The 15427-nt window shown below is 35.4% G+C and overlaps 1 long non-coding RNA gene across 1 annotated transcript; it reads right to left on the reverse strand.

Moving 5' to 3' along the window:
• Window positions 1–2383: 2383 nt before the first annotated feature.
• LOC140605521 (uncharacterized) lies at window positions 2384–14243 on the reverse strand. Its single transcript, XR_012008175.1, has 3 exons — window positions 12244–14243; window positions 3793–3907; window positions 2384–3329 (listed from the first exon to the last, which is right to left on the reverse strand). It is a non-coding gene; the product is annotated as an uncharacterized lncRNA (long non-coding RNA).
• Between the last annotated feature and the right edge of the window lie 1184 nt (window positions 14244–15427).

Genomic DNA, 15427 nt, shown 5'->3' on the forward strand with positions numbered 1-15427 from the left:
TGGAAACTGAATAGAAAGTCCCTGACCATGTGGAAAATTTGTTTTTGAAAAATTGTATCCTCGTATAGGCCCATATATTGTGGAGTATAATTCACACCCCCTACAGCAGCTGTGAACAAATTTGGATTGATTTTGACAATAATTGGACTGAAAGGTCATTTCTAAACAAGAGCAACAATAGGAGCCAATGTAATTCTATCTTCTAACAGGTTATTATGCTTTTCTTAACTTGTTATTTAAAGTTGCATTTCTCCTATCTTAGTTTTTCCCACTTCCTTTGCGCTTCCTCCCCATTCTGCTTACTGCTTTATGACATTCTATACAATCACTAATTCAATTTATTTATTGTTTATTTTCTGGAACTGGAAAGGGTAGGGATTTTTGTCTATTTGGCCCACTAATAACCCTCAACGCCAAGAAGATTGACTGATATTTGGCAAGATTCCAGTAAATACTTGATGAATAAATAAGCATTTGATAAGAAGAGAACACACAGTTTTTGAACTAAGGGGAGCATTTAGTTTTGTTTTCCAGAGAAAACACCTAAGTTGGTTTTAGGCAGAAGCAGAAGGATTTGCAACTCTTATGTCAATTTATGTGAATGCAATAACATTCCTCAGGGGTATAAAAGCCCAGGTAAACAAAACAAAAAAATAAAAACAACTTCCATTTTTCTCCTTCACATTTCACACTGTAAACACAGTAAATCTTCTGTAACTGTAATTTCATGAAAAAGTGAGAAAGAAGGGGCAAACAATCCAGCCAAACTAAACAAATATAAACAACCTAGCAAACTTTCATTTTCATCTACTATGTGTCAAGCTAAATTGGCCTCTGTGTATTATTTTAATTAAAAATTATCCTCTTGAGTACAAATGAGAAAGAAAAATGTAATCATTGGCCAACCTATAAATTACTTTAAACAGTGTTTCTGGAAACTTAATGCTGATGGCATATTCTGTTTGTTAATAGTCCTCTACTTCAGAGAAAATTACTCTCTGTCATTTGCTTAATTTGCTATGCGGTACACATTGACTTATTTAGATCGAATGGTATTGAGTTAAATATGAACTTTGAACATTTCCAGCTACATTACTAAGAATCCTTCTCTGGCAAGTTTTAGTCTTAAGTAAATACAGCTAAGGGACACCTAGGTGGCTCAGACAGTTGTGTGTCTGACTCTTGATTTTGGCTCAGGTCATGATCTCAGGGTGTGAGATCGAACCCTGTGTTGGGCTTGGCACTCAGCACAGAATCTGCCTGAGATTCTCTTTCCCTCTCCATCTGCCTCTCCTTCACTGTGCACAGGCTCTCTCTCTCTAAAATAAATAAATCTTTTTTTTTTAAAGAAAACACAGCTATTTTTTCCCAACATTTCTTCCTATAAGACACACACTATATACTTACATGCACACCAATTTGGATAACACATGTTTTCTGCCCAATTTTATATTCACAGGTAATTAAGTACTGTGAGATTTTATTTTGCAATTGTTCTTAGCCATCTGCTGAAAACAGTTATTTACAAAAAAAAAATTATTGACATTCTCTTAATTAGCCCTACTTTTAAGAAAAACTTTAAACCACAATTTTTAATTATAGAGTCTCTAAAATTCAAAGATTTAAATGACTTTACATCTATGCTTCACTGAGTGCTAGAGGACAAAGAGCAGGAAATAACTGTCCGTGAAGAAAATAATTCTAAATCAAGGTTTTCAAAATGTCAAAAGATTGAAAATGAAATGATTACAAAATAACTTCCAGATTCCTGACAAGCTCTACAGCTTAATAAAATTAAATAGTATTAAACGTTTTTCACAGCCTGACATTACCGTGCTCATGATATCTCTATAAAATAATGGTGTGAGATAGTCAAATCCATATTTACTATCTAGCATTTGGCTGCATAGTCGTAGTTAATTAATCAATAGACAAGAATGGTTTTAGAAAATAGAAAACATACTTCATTGAAAAGAATACTGATGTGATAGAATAAAATCTACTTATTACCACCTTATCTTATATATACAAATTCCTTCTGAAGTTAGTGTTCTCAGCTTATGACCACCCTTTGTTACTGTCTTTATTCAAATTTGAGTATTTTGCCATTATAACCCATTAATTCTGTTTGTACTATATTCAGCCCAGAAGGAAGAGAAGTGGAAGATGACCCCTCCTGTAGGCTGAGGGATTCAACGTTTCACTTAGATAACACTTGAAGCCATAAATTCCAATTTACACCTAACAAAATTAGCCACACTTTAAATGAGAAATATGTACAAAGACACTTGAAAGAAAAATCACTAAATTTTGAGAGTTTAAATTTGATAAATCTGTTTGGAACAGAGAAATGATAATAAAATCAATTTACACTGAATAAAATAGATGAGAATGATAGGGAGCTGGAGATATTAATTTAGAAGTGATTTTTCAATTTACTTCTCTACAAATTAGAAAGCTTACTAAATTTCAATCTTCGAAATCAAGGTTCTGTCTGTTTTGCAATAAAATAATACCTTTTGGGTTGTTTTGCTATTAATGATGATGTTCAAATTGAGATGATCCATTGAGCATTTTGCCTGATAGTATACATATGCAGGAGAGAAACAAACTGAAATCTTCATAAGAAGACCCTAAAACTTGATTTTTTTCTTCAAACTTTTTACCTCTTCATTAATAATTTTGTTTCCAGTCTTCTCTCATATCCTTGACTAACTGTACCCCTCCATAATTTCAGTTTCAATCATCCATTCTCTGGCTACTACCTTCAATCTTTCCAGATTACATCCTTTTATAGTTAATTCACAATGGCTCTTAAGACTGGCGTGCTCTAATCTGATGTTACCTTTTAGTCACCATCTGCTTGTACTTTCCCTCAGTTTACTCTCCTGTTAGTTCTACTCAAAACAGTCAGGCTCCCTCCATGAGATCTTTGTACTTGCTACTCTTGTTCCCTGGGTGGCTCTTACTCAGGCATCCCCTTAGATGATGAATTAGTTTTCTATTACCCCTAAAAAACTTTCTATTAAGTTTTTTTTGCTTAGAACAATCAATATTTGTGATCTCACACAGTTTCTGAGGATCAAGAATCTGGGAGTGGGTTCTGTCTCAGAGAGGAGAGGGTTTTTTGTGAGGTTGCAGTTAGGCTGTTGGCCAGGGTTGTAGAGTCTGAAGATGTGATGAGAACTGAAGAGTTTGCTTCCAGATTTTGTTGGAAAGAGGCTTCAGTATCTCCCCACACAGGCCACTTGACAGGGTTATTCGTGGCAGGTTGTGTTCCATGAATCACTGAATCCAGCTTACACTCAAGAGAAAGGATTCAGTTCCACCTGTTTAAGGAAAGAGTATCAAATAATTTGATGGCATATTTTGTTGTTGTTGGCATATTTTAAAAACCATCCAGGCTCATCTCTCATATCCTTGAAATCTCTACTCCAATCCCACCTTATTAGCAAGAGTTTTATTGTCCCCTTTATATAAAACAAGACGCCTTTCCCCTAGGCACTTCCCCTAACTGCTTCATTTGCTTCTTAATGTTTATTACCATCTAACATATTAAATATTTATTTAATTATTTGTTAATTTTTTGCCTCCTCCAACCCCCAGTATGTAAGCTCCAATAGGAGAAGAAATTTATGTATTTTGTTTATTGCTATATTCCCAGCCCTTCAAAGAGTACCTGGCATAAATGGACAAAATCAATAAATATCTACTGAATGAATAAATGAATAATAAAAAAACATATGTTCTGTAGCTACTGAAAGATGCTAATTGGCTTTTGGTTGGCTTTACCTTAGCTTCTCCTTGTGTTCATTCTTTGCTGCAAGAAACACCCAAGAGGTCAGGAAATTTGCCTCTGCATTATTCAGGAGTACATACAATTATCAGATCCAGGCTTTCCCTCAGGCTGCAAATACAATAATAGCATTAGTTGTTTCTGACACAGGGACATAGTCTCCCGAATTCTCAAATCAAAGGTCTGATTTTTATTTTACAGAAGGAAAAGGAAAATGGAGGGGAGGGAGAGGTTCTTCTCTCCTTCTTCTTTTTCTTCTTCTTCTTCTTTTTTTTTTTTTTTTGAAAAAGATAAATATTCCGGCAATTATGTGCATTTGTGAATCACTCTAATTTCAGCTTCAGTATTCAGATGAGTGGCAGGACAATCTATGTTTCTCTTGATTCCCTTCCCCAATAAAACATCTGGCTACATACTAGAATTTTCATTAAAGGAGCACAGGGAGCTTCAACATAATTCATCTCTAAGTCTTTTTCTGGCAAGTCCTTGTATGAAACAATCTTCCCTTTAGTATGAATCTGATACTCTTTCTCTGGCATAAGAACTACATTCATCTGGTGTAATGAAGGTTTGTTTTTGAAAAGAGGGACCTTTTGCCAACAAGATGAGAGAGAATGTGGGGGAGGATGGATGTTATATTGTTAGAGGATGATATATTATTATTTTCAAAACTCTGAGGAGAGAGACTCAACCTTGTCAGCTCTGATTTATGTTTGTTCATTTTGTGATTCAATAAGAAGGTCAGGTGAGCTTTACTGAAATGTTTTGTTATATATTTTTCTACTGAGTGCAATGAAAAGCATCCTACACCCTTGACCTCACTCCCCATTTCTACTGTTAAGAGTTAAGCATTGATTGAATGGAGGCTGCATATCATTATTCTAAAAAGTTATTCATTCATCTATATATGTACCTGAACCAAATTGGCTGAACAAGCCTGGGGGAACGAGGTCCTTGAGAGCAGATTATTAATGGAGAGATTAGGGTATATCTTTGGAAAAGTTTTAAAACTCACTTTATGGGGAAGCTAAGTTTTGAGCAAAATCTCAAAATATTTTACTATTTATGAAGGTTTGTCTACAAATCCATGAATCACAAAATCTCCCACTTAAAAACAAATATAGAAGCATACCCTATTGAAAAACATAAAATTCAGAGCTGAAATGTAACTGGATTATTTTAGTGTGACTTGGGTTTGTAAACTGGTAGAGCAGTAAATGAAAAAACATGTAAAAAAGTTCATAAAGTATCTCTAACACAAATGGAAAAGTGTATATGTAACAGTAATATTTCAAAATAGTAAGAAAAGGAGATGAGATTGTTAAAAAAAAACAGTGTTGGAACAACAGTTTAGCAGTAAGGAAAAATAAAACTAGAGATGTAATTCAGCCTTTATACCAAAGATAGTTACATAAATATGAGTCATTTTGCTGATATGTTCATGGGAGTAAGGTCTTCTTAATCGGGACCTACAACCTAAGAACCATAAAGAGTAAATTTAATAAATTTAATATTATAAATGTCCTGGTTTTATTATATGTGCATGTGTTTGTGTATGTGTGTCTCCACTGCATTCTCTTCCTCAAAACTTGTCTTTTTACTCTCTTTGTGGACTTTCGATAAATAAGACTTCCTAATTTTAATAAAATTAAATTCTCAAATATGTTCAATTCTGCTACATTCTATTCAAAGGTTTTTACCCACCCCAAACCCACAAGGGTAATTTTCTTTGTTATTTTGTAGAAGCTTTATTATTTTACCTTTTACAACTAGATCTAACTTCAGTGAGAGTTAAATGTCATGATTAATTATTTCCATGATTATTTAATTAATCTAATATCATTTCTTGATAATTCTTTGTCCATCAACTTTGTGTCAAATTACCACAAATTAAGTAACAATGTATATCCAGGTTTATTCTAGGCTTTCATTCTATTTTCTTAATCTGTTTAACTAAAATTGTTCCAATATCATACCATATTTTTCTTACCTTTTTGCTTTCACTAGGACTTCTGGTGTATTATTGAATAGAAATGATGATAGCATTTCTTCTTGTTTGATTTCTTTCCTCAATAGAAAGTTTCAATATTTCATAACTAAACATTCTTTTAAATTAATGTTTTTAATCAGATTAAGAAAGTCTTCAAACTTTCGTTTTAAAATTGTTTTAGATATTTCTGGACCATTGTATTTTCATATACACTTTAAAATTAGCATATTAATTCTTACTAAACATCCTATCAGGATACTTATGCAATTGTATTGAATCTGTAGGTCAAATTGGGGTGAATTCAAATCTTTACCATAATGAGTTTTCTTATCCATGAACATGGTATGTTCCTCCATTTATTTAGGTCTTAAAATTTCTTTCAATTAAGGTTTTTAATTTTTATGTTAAGAGTCTGGCATATTTTCCATTATATTTATTTCTAAGTAGCTTATATTTTATTTACTACTTCAAACATTGGTAAGTATTCAGTACTAAAGCAATCTAGGGCTAGAGTTTTCTAAATGAGAAATTGTAGTTTTTCATAGACTTCAGATACTTCAGGTTTTCATATTGGTTTTCTATAATATCTGGTAAGTTTTTATTTCATAAGAATTTTCTAATACACATAAATTTACAAATATATCTTCTTGATATTTATAAAAAGCATTGTGTAATGTTTATGTCAGATTTTGAAAGTTCTTGATCATTAATTCTTTTCATATTTCATCTGTACTATCCTTTCTCCTTTCCTTCTATAACTTCACTTGCATACATATTATGTGCATGTGCCATATGTCTTTCATGCTAATTCAATATTTTACATAATTCTCTTTTCATGATTCATTTGGTTATTTTATGTTGACTCATGTTTTATTTCATGTTCTTTTCCATATGTATTTTTAATTATAGTTGTCATATATCACTTTTAGGTTTTCTTGTGTTTCATCTTGTAAATTATTTTCTTGAACATATGTATAACAATTATTTTAAAATCTATGTTCCTGCTTCTCCCTCTGCCTACCTCTCTGCCTTTCTCTCAGTGTCTCTCATGAATAAATAAGTAAAATCTTAAAAAAAAATAATAACTGCAATATATGGATCACTTCTGGGCTTTGTTTCATTTGTGCTTTATTTAAATATTATAAATATACTATTTAGGGCAGCCCGGGTGGCTCGGCGGTTTAGCGCCACCTTCAGCCAAGGGCCCGATCCTGGAGACCCAGGATCTAGTCCCACTTTCAGCTCCCTGCATGGAGCCTGCTTCTCCCCCTGCCTGTGTCTCCGCCTCTCTGTGTGTGTGTGTCTCTCATGAATAAATAAATAAAATCTTTAAAAAAATAAATATACTATTTATACCTTAAAAATATTTTAGTATTTGCTCCTAGTTTTACAAAATACATCTTTAACACATTGCAGTCTCAAATAATATTACACCACTTCAGACACAATGTAAGAAATTCATAAGAATACACTTTCATTCCTTCCTGTCCTTTATACTATTGTCAAATATTTTACATTTACATGTGTTAAAGATTCTATAATACACTATTAAATTTTTACTTTAAATGTCCATTAGCTTTTAATTGAATTTTAAAATGAAAACAAATATTATATTTTTTTCTCACAATTACCACCTTTGGCACTTTCTATTAATTTGTGTAGATTTGTGGTTTTTAGTAGGGGAGTAGGTATAATTTTGACTTCCAGGAAGTTTGGCAATATCTATAGACATTTTTGGTGGTGAGAGCTTTTCTGGTGGGTGCAAGGGGTTTGCTACTGGCAGTTACTGGGTATAGGCTAGAAATGCTGAAGATAGGCTATAGTGAGCATGACATCCTTCTTCACAAAGAATTATCTCGCTTTAATGTTAATAGTCCCAATTTTGGGAAACTCTGGTGTGAATGCAAGGTTCCCCAGAAAATGTAGAAGATCTGTAGTTTAGTGAGATATAGGTGAGATGGTGATGGATAATCAGTTTTGTCTGTAAAATCTTATCCTCACCTGCATTTTTGAAACATATTTTCATGAGGTATAAAATTCAACAATTAAGAATATTTTATTTTAACACTTTAAAGAACTAATTTCTTTGCTTTCTGATTTGCATAATTCTGTCAAGTCTTCAGTCATTATTCCACTATGGGTAGTAAATATATTTTTCCGGCTAATTTTAAGATTTTCCCTGTACTTCTTGGTTTCAGCAATTTGATTATATGGCATGTCTTTTTTTGTGTGTGTGTGTGATGATTCTATGTATTTATTTGAATGAAAGTGAGAGCACAGCAAGGGGAAGGAGGGCAGAGGAAGGAGAAACAGACTTCCTGCTGATGAGCAGGGAGCTGGATGCCACTTAATCTCAAACCCCCAGATCATGACCTGAGCCAAAGGCAGACACTTAACTCACTGAGCCACCCAGATGTCCCTAAAAATATTTCTATATTGAATTTTTTCATCTTTAGGAGTTATGTTTGGGTTCTTTTATATTTCCCATTTCTATCATTATGTTTATGGTTTCCTTTATGATCTTAAGCATATTTACAATAGCTGTTTTTTTAAAAAAAGATCTTATTTATTTATTCATGAGAGACACAGAGTGAGACAGAGACACAGGCAGAAGGAAAAGCAAGCTTTTCGTGGGAAGCCTGATGCGGGACTCCATCCCAGGACCCCAGGATCATGACCTGAGCCAAAGGCAGATGCTCAACCACTGAGCCATCCAGGTGTCCTACAATAGCTGTTTTAAAGTCCTTGTCTGCTATTGCAGTTGTGAGACCACCTCAAAGATCTTTTACTACATGGAAAATAATTGACTAAGGGCACAAACAGCTGCACTTTGAAACCATACCAGATTTCCACCAAAGCCATGTCTCTCATAGGTTGCTCTTGCTGATGACTAAGTGTGGCTGAGCTACCTAGGCAGGTTCATTCCTGAGAGAAAGGCATGCTTTAGTTAGGTGGCTTTGACTCAAAGATAGAACAATGATTTTACCAAAACTTTCTTAGACCACATGACAATAGGAGTTTTCCACTCAATCTTCTCTTTCTCCTACCTTCACTTGGAGTCACACTTTAATTATAGTCTGATTCCATTCCCAGCCTTCCTCAGCTTGCTCCCTATTTTCTTTTACAGGTATAAATTCTGATAAAATCCTTTCACCTTCAATCTCATCGTAGTATCCTCTTGGAAGACTCAATATTTGCTAATTTTATCTTCTCCTTCATTTCTCTGTTTCTTTAGTTTACCAATTTTCTCTTATTAATTGATCAGTTTTATCTATTACTTCACATGCTTATTAATTCTTTTATTCAATGTTAGATATTTTGAATTATACATTGTTGAAATTGCTGGATTTTCTTGTATCCTAAAGGAGTGCCAGAATCCAGTCAGAAAGCAATTAAATTGCTTAAAAAACAGTTTAATCTTGCTTTTAATATGTTAGGGAAGTTTTATAGTAACTTTCCCTCAAGAGTTAATTCAATCTTAAGAGTTATGTTTTACTCTTCTGGAGTCTTCATTAAAGGCCTCACATTCCCAACAAGGGCTCTTCAGTGTAGCTTATAGAAGTTCAGAAGATTCTCAAGTGTGCATGAACCCTGGAGATTGTTTTTTAATTTTTTTTTTGGGGGGGGGTGAGTTGGCTTATAGTTCCCCAGTAATTTGCTTTCCCTGATGCTGTTATTTGCCTGGCTTCCTGGACTTTCCCCTAGAAAAGTAGAGATTGGTGTTTGACAAAAGACTAATGAGGTCTCTTTTACATAGTTCTAGAGCTCTTTCTCTGCTTAGCTCCCTCTTCTCTGGCATCCTGGGCTGCAAAATTTAGCCCCTTCATTCTCCCTGCATTCATTATATGTTTATTCTCTTCAAGAACATCTCTGAGCTCTGAGTTCCCCTCTCTTCATCACAAATCAGAGACTGATCTGAGGAAATAAGGACAACTGTGAGACTTATTTTATTTATTTCCATTATTTTAAAAATTATGGGCCTTTGCTGATGTTGTTCAGTGTCTGAAAAGTTGTTTTTCCTTGTTCTTCAATTTTCAAATTAAGACAGTAAAGATTATGTTATAGAAGTTACTCCTTCATAAGTGGAAAAAGAAATCTATTGTCTACATTTTTATCTTGGTTTTTAGGCATTTGGTCCTATCTTTTATTGCCTGTTAACTTTTATTCAGTATAGACATAGCTAAGAGATATTGTGGATTTAGTTCCAGATCACCACAATAAAGCAAATATCATAATAAAGTGAGTCAATTTTTTTGGTTTCCCAGTGCATATAAAAATTGTGGAAATTAAGGAGTCAATCCCATTTACAATTGCACCCAAAAGCATAAGATACCTAGGAATAAACCTAACCAAAGATGTAAAGGATCTATACCCTCAAAACTATAGAACACTTCTGAAAGAAATTGAGGAAGACACAAAGAGATGGAAAAATATTCCATGCTCATGGATTGGCAGAATTAATATTGTGAAAATGTCAATGTTACCCAGGGCAATATACACGTTTAACGCAATCCCTATCAAAATACCATGGACTTTCTTCAGAGAGTTAGAACAAATTATTTTAAGATTTGTGTGGAATCAGAAAAGACCCCGAATAGCCAGGGGAATTTTAAAAAAGAAAACCATAGCTGGGGGCATCACAATGCCAGATTTCAGGTTGTACTACAAAGCTGTGGTCATCAAGACAGTGTGGTACTGGCACAAAAACAGACACATAGATCAGTGGAACAGAATAGAGAATCCAGAAGTGGACCCTGAACTTTATGGGCAACTAATATTCGATAAAGGAGGAAAGACTATCCATTGGAAGAAAGACAGTCTCTTCAATAAATGGTGCTGGGAAAATTGGACATCCACATGCAGAAGAATGAAACTAGACCACTCTCTTTCACCATACACAAAGATAAACTCAAAATGGATGAAAGATCTAAATGTGAGACAAGATTCCATCAAAATCCTAGAGAAGAACAGAGGCAACACCCTTTTTGAACTCGGCCACAGTAACTTCTTGCAAGATACATCCACGAAGGCAAAAGAAACAAAAGCAAAAATGAACTATTGGGACTTCATCAAGATAAGAAGCTTTTGCACAGCAAAGGATACAGTCAACAAAACTCAAAGACAACCTACAGAATGGGAGAAGATATTTGCAAATGACGTATCAGATAAAGGGCTAGTTTCCAAGATCTATAAAGAACTTCTTAAACTCAACACCAAAGAAACAAACAATCCAATCATGAAATGGGCAAAAGACATGAACAGAAATCTCACAGAGGAAGACATAGACATGGCCAACATGCACATGAGAAAATGCTCTGCATCACTTGCCATCAGGGAAATACAAATCAAAACCACAATGAGATACCACCTCACACCAGTGAGAATGGGGAAAATTAACAAGGCAGGAAACAACAAATGTTGGAGAGGATGCGGAGAAAAGGGAACCCTCATACACTGTTGGTGGGAATGTGAACTGGTGCAGCCACTCTGGAAAACTGTGTGGAGGTTCCTCAAACAGTTAAAAATAGACCTGCCCTACGACCCAGCAATTGCACTGTTGGGGATTTACTCCAAAGATACAAATGCAATGAAACGCCGGGACACCTGCACCCCGATGTTTATAGCAGCAATGGCCACGATAGCCAAACTGTGGAAGGAGCCTCGGTGTCCAACGAAAGATGAATGGATAAAGAAGATGTGGTCTATGTATACGATGGAATATTACTCAGCTATTAGAAATGACAAATACCCACCATTTGCTTCAACGTGGAGGGAACTGGAGGGTATTATGCTGAGTGAAGTAAGCCAGTCGGAGAAGGACAAACATTATATGTTCTCATTCATTTGGGGAATATAAATAATAGTGAAAGGGAATATAAGGGAAGGGGGAAGAAATGTGTGGGAAATATCAGAAAGGGAGACAGAACGTAAAGACTGCTAACTCTGGGAAACGAACTAGGGGTGGTAGAAGGGGAGGAGGGCGGGGGGTGGGAGTGAATGGGTGACGGGCACTGGGGGTTATTCTGTATGTTAGTAAATTGAACACCAATAAAAAATAAATTAAAAAAAATAAAATTAAATTAAAAAAAATAAAAATAAAAATAAAATAAAATGGTCATCCCACAAAAAAAAAATTGTGTACACAATACTGTACTAAATGATAATAGCATTATGTTTATTTTTTAAAGACTTTATTTATTTATTTTGGAGAGAGAGACAGAGATACTGAGAGAGAGCACAAGTGAGGGGAGTGTCAGGCAGAGGGAGAGGGAGAAGCAGACTCCCCACTGAGCAGGGAGCACAGTGTGGGGCTCCTTTCCAGGACTCTGGGATCATGACTTGAGCCAAAGGCAGACGCCTAGCCAACTCAGTCACCCAGGTGCCCCTAATAGGATTAGGTCTAAAAAAAATGTAAATAACTTAATTTAAAAATATTTTATTGCTAAAAAATACCTACCATTATTGGAGATTTAGTGAATTGTAATATTTTTGCTGGTGGAGGGTCTTGCCTCAACGTTGATGACTACTGACTGATCAGGTTGGTGGTTGCTGAAGGCTGGAGTGACTGCGACAATTTCTTAAAATAAGAAAACAATATAGTTTGCCTCATTGATTTACTCTTTCCTTCACAAACAATTTCCTTGTATCATGCCATACTATTTTATAGCATTTTTACCACAGTAGAACTTCATTAAAAATTGATGTCAATCTTCTAAAGCCCTGCTGCCCCTTAAGCCCTTTATGTTTATGTAATATCCTCAATCCTTTCTTGTCATGTCAACAATATTCACAGCATCTTCATGAGTAGATTCCATCTCAAGAAATCTTTTTTTTTTTTTTTGCTCACCCATAAGAGGCAACTCCTTGGGATGTCTGGGTGATGCAGTCAGTTAAGCATCCAATTCGTGATCTTGGGATCCTGGGATTGAGCCCCATGTCAGCCTCCAAACTCAGCATGTAATCTGCTTAAGATTCTCTTTCCTCTTCTTCTTTCTCTTGCACTCATACTCTCTTTTTCTCTCTCTCTCTCTTAAATATATAAGTAAATCTTAAAAACAAACAAACAAGAAGCAACTCCATGTGTGTTTATGTTTGATCATGAGATTGCAGCTATTCGGTCACATCTTCAGGATCCACTTGGTTCTGTTTCTCCACATCTGCAGTTACTTGTTCCACTTAAGTCTTGATGACTTTGAGGGGTTCATGACAGTTGGAATCAATTTCTTCCAAATGCCGGTTAATGATGACATTTTGACCTCTTCCCTTGAATCACTAATGTCTTAGTAGCATCTAGAATGGTGAATCCTGTCTGGAAGGTTTTCAATTCACATTGCTCAGATCCATCAGAGGAATCATTATCTATGGCACATATGGGCTTATAGGTATTTCTTAAACAACAAGACTTGAAAGTCAGAATCACTTCTTGATCCCTGGGCTGCTGAATGGATGTGTGTTAGCAGGCATAAAAACAATATTAATTTCATTGTACCATCAGAGCTCTTGGGTAGCCAGAAGCATTGTCAATGAAGAGAAATATTTGAAATATTTTTTTTTCTTCTGAGCAGTAGTTCCCAAGAGTGGGCTTAAATTATTCAATATATTTTGACAGATGTACTGTCATCCAGGCTTTGATGTTCCATTGACAAAACACAGATAGAGTAGACTTGGCATAATTTATAAGGGCTCTAGAATTTTGGGAATGGTAATGAGCATTGCCTTCAACTGAAAATCACCAGCTGCCTTAGCACCTAACAAAAGAGTCAGCCTGTCCTTTGAAGCTGTGAAGGCAAGCATTGACTTCTCTTCTCTAGCTATGAAAGTCCTAGGCAGTATCTTCTTCCAAAAGAAAACTGTTTCATCTGCATTGTACAGCTATTATTTAGTGTAGCCATTTTCACTAATCATCTTAACTAGACCTCTGGATAACTTGCTGCAGTTTCTTCATCAGCATTTGCTGCTTCACTTTGCGTTTTTATGTTATGGAGAAGGCATCTTTCCTTCAACCTCATGAACCAACATCTGCCAGCTTCTAACTTTTCCTCCATAGCTTCTTCATCTCTCTCGGCCTTCATAGAACTAAAGACAAGTAGAGCCTTGCTCTGGATTAAGCTTTGGCTTAACAGAATGTTGTGGTTGGTTTGATCTGCTATCCAGACCACTTAAACTTTCTCCATATAGTAATGAGGCTGCTATATTTTCTTATCATTTGTGTGTTCACTGAAGTAGGACTTTTAATTTTCTCTGAGAACTTTTCTTCAGCATTTATAGTGGCTATTTGATGCAAGAGGTCTAGTTTTCAGTTTGTCTTGACTTTTGACATGCCTTTGTCACTAAGCTTAGTCATTTCTAGCTTTTGATGTAAAGTGAGAAACATGCAACTTTTCATCTCACTTGAATACATAGAGGCCATTGTAGGGTTATTAATTGGTCTAATTTCAATATTGTTGTATCTCAGGGAATACGGAGGCCTGAAGAAAGGAAAAGAGATGAAGAATGGCTGGTTAGTGGAGCCATCAGAAGACACACATGTATCAATTAAGTTCACTGTCTTATACAGGCACAGTTTGTGGTGCTTCAAGATAATTGCAGTAGTACTGCAATATATCACTGATCACAGATCACCATGGCAACAACAACAAAATAATAATGAAAAAGCTTGCAAGAATAACAAAATGTAACACAGAGACATGAAGTGAGCAAATGATGTTGGAAAAATGGCATAGATAGACTTGCCACAAACCATCACTTTGTGAAAAACATAGTATCTGAGAAGTGTAATAGAGCAAAGTGCAATAAAATGAGGTCAGCTTGTACTAATCATAGTGTGTAGAAAAGTGCAGTGGCTCTGAGTAGCATGTTCTTCCCCCAGAGAGGATGTACCTTGACCTCTGGCCATCAAAGAAGAGGCAAACTACAACCTATATTTCCACTAATTGTAAAATCAATTGTATCATATCTATAAAATAGAATGTTATAGAACTGTTACAATGTAAGGTAGATCTGTATGTGCTGATATGTAAAGATATTTACAATATATTTTGTTAGTTCATTAGGGTTGCCACAGCAAAGCACTACAGATTAGGTGGCTTAAACTACAGAAATTAATTTTCTCACAATTCTGGAAGCTTAAAGTTCAAGATCAAGGTGTTGGTAGGATTCATTTCTTCTGAGAGCTTTTTATCTTTGGCTTATACATAGCTGTCTTATTCCAGTGTTTCATATGCTCTTCCATCTGTGCCGTGTCCTAATCTCTTTCTTATAAGGACTCTGGTCACATTGGATTAGGGCCCACTCAGGTGACTTCATTTTGCTCTAATCATCTCTTTTAAAAATATTTTATTTATTTATTTATGAGAGAGAGAGAAAGAGAGAGAGCAGAGACATACGTAGAAGGAGAAGCAGGCTCCCTGCAGGGAGCTCAATGCAGGACTCAATCCCAGGACCCTGGGATCACGACCTGAGCCAAAGGCAGATGCTCAACCACTGAGCCTTCCAGGGATCCCTCTAATCATGTCTTTAAAGATTGTATCTCCGTGGGCATCTAGATGGTTCTGTCATTTAAGCATCTATCTTCAGCTCAGGTCACCATCTCAGGGTCCTGGAAGAGTCCCTAGTCAGCCCTCTGCACAGCAGGGAGTCTG

Source organism: Canis lupus, chromosome 15, assembly GCF_048164855.1.
Source record: "Canis lupus baileyi chromosome 15, mCanLup2.hap1, whole genome shotgun sequence".
NCBI classification, from domain to species: Eukaryota; Metazoa; Chordata; class Mammalia; order Carnivora; family Canidae; genus Canis; species Canis lupus.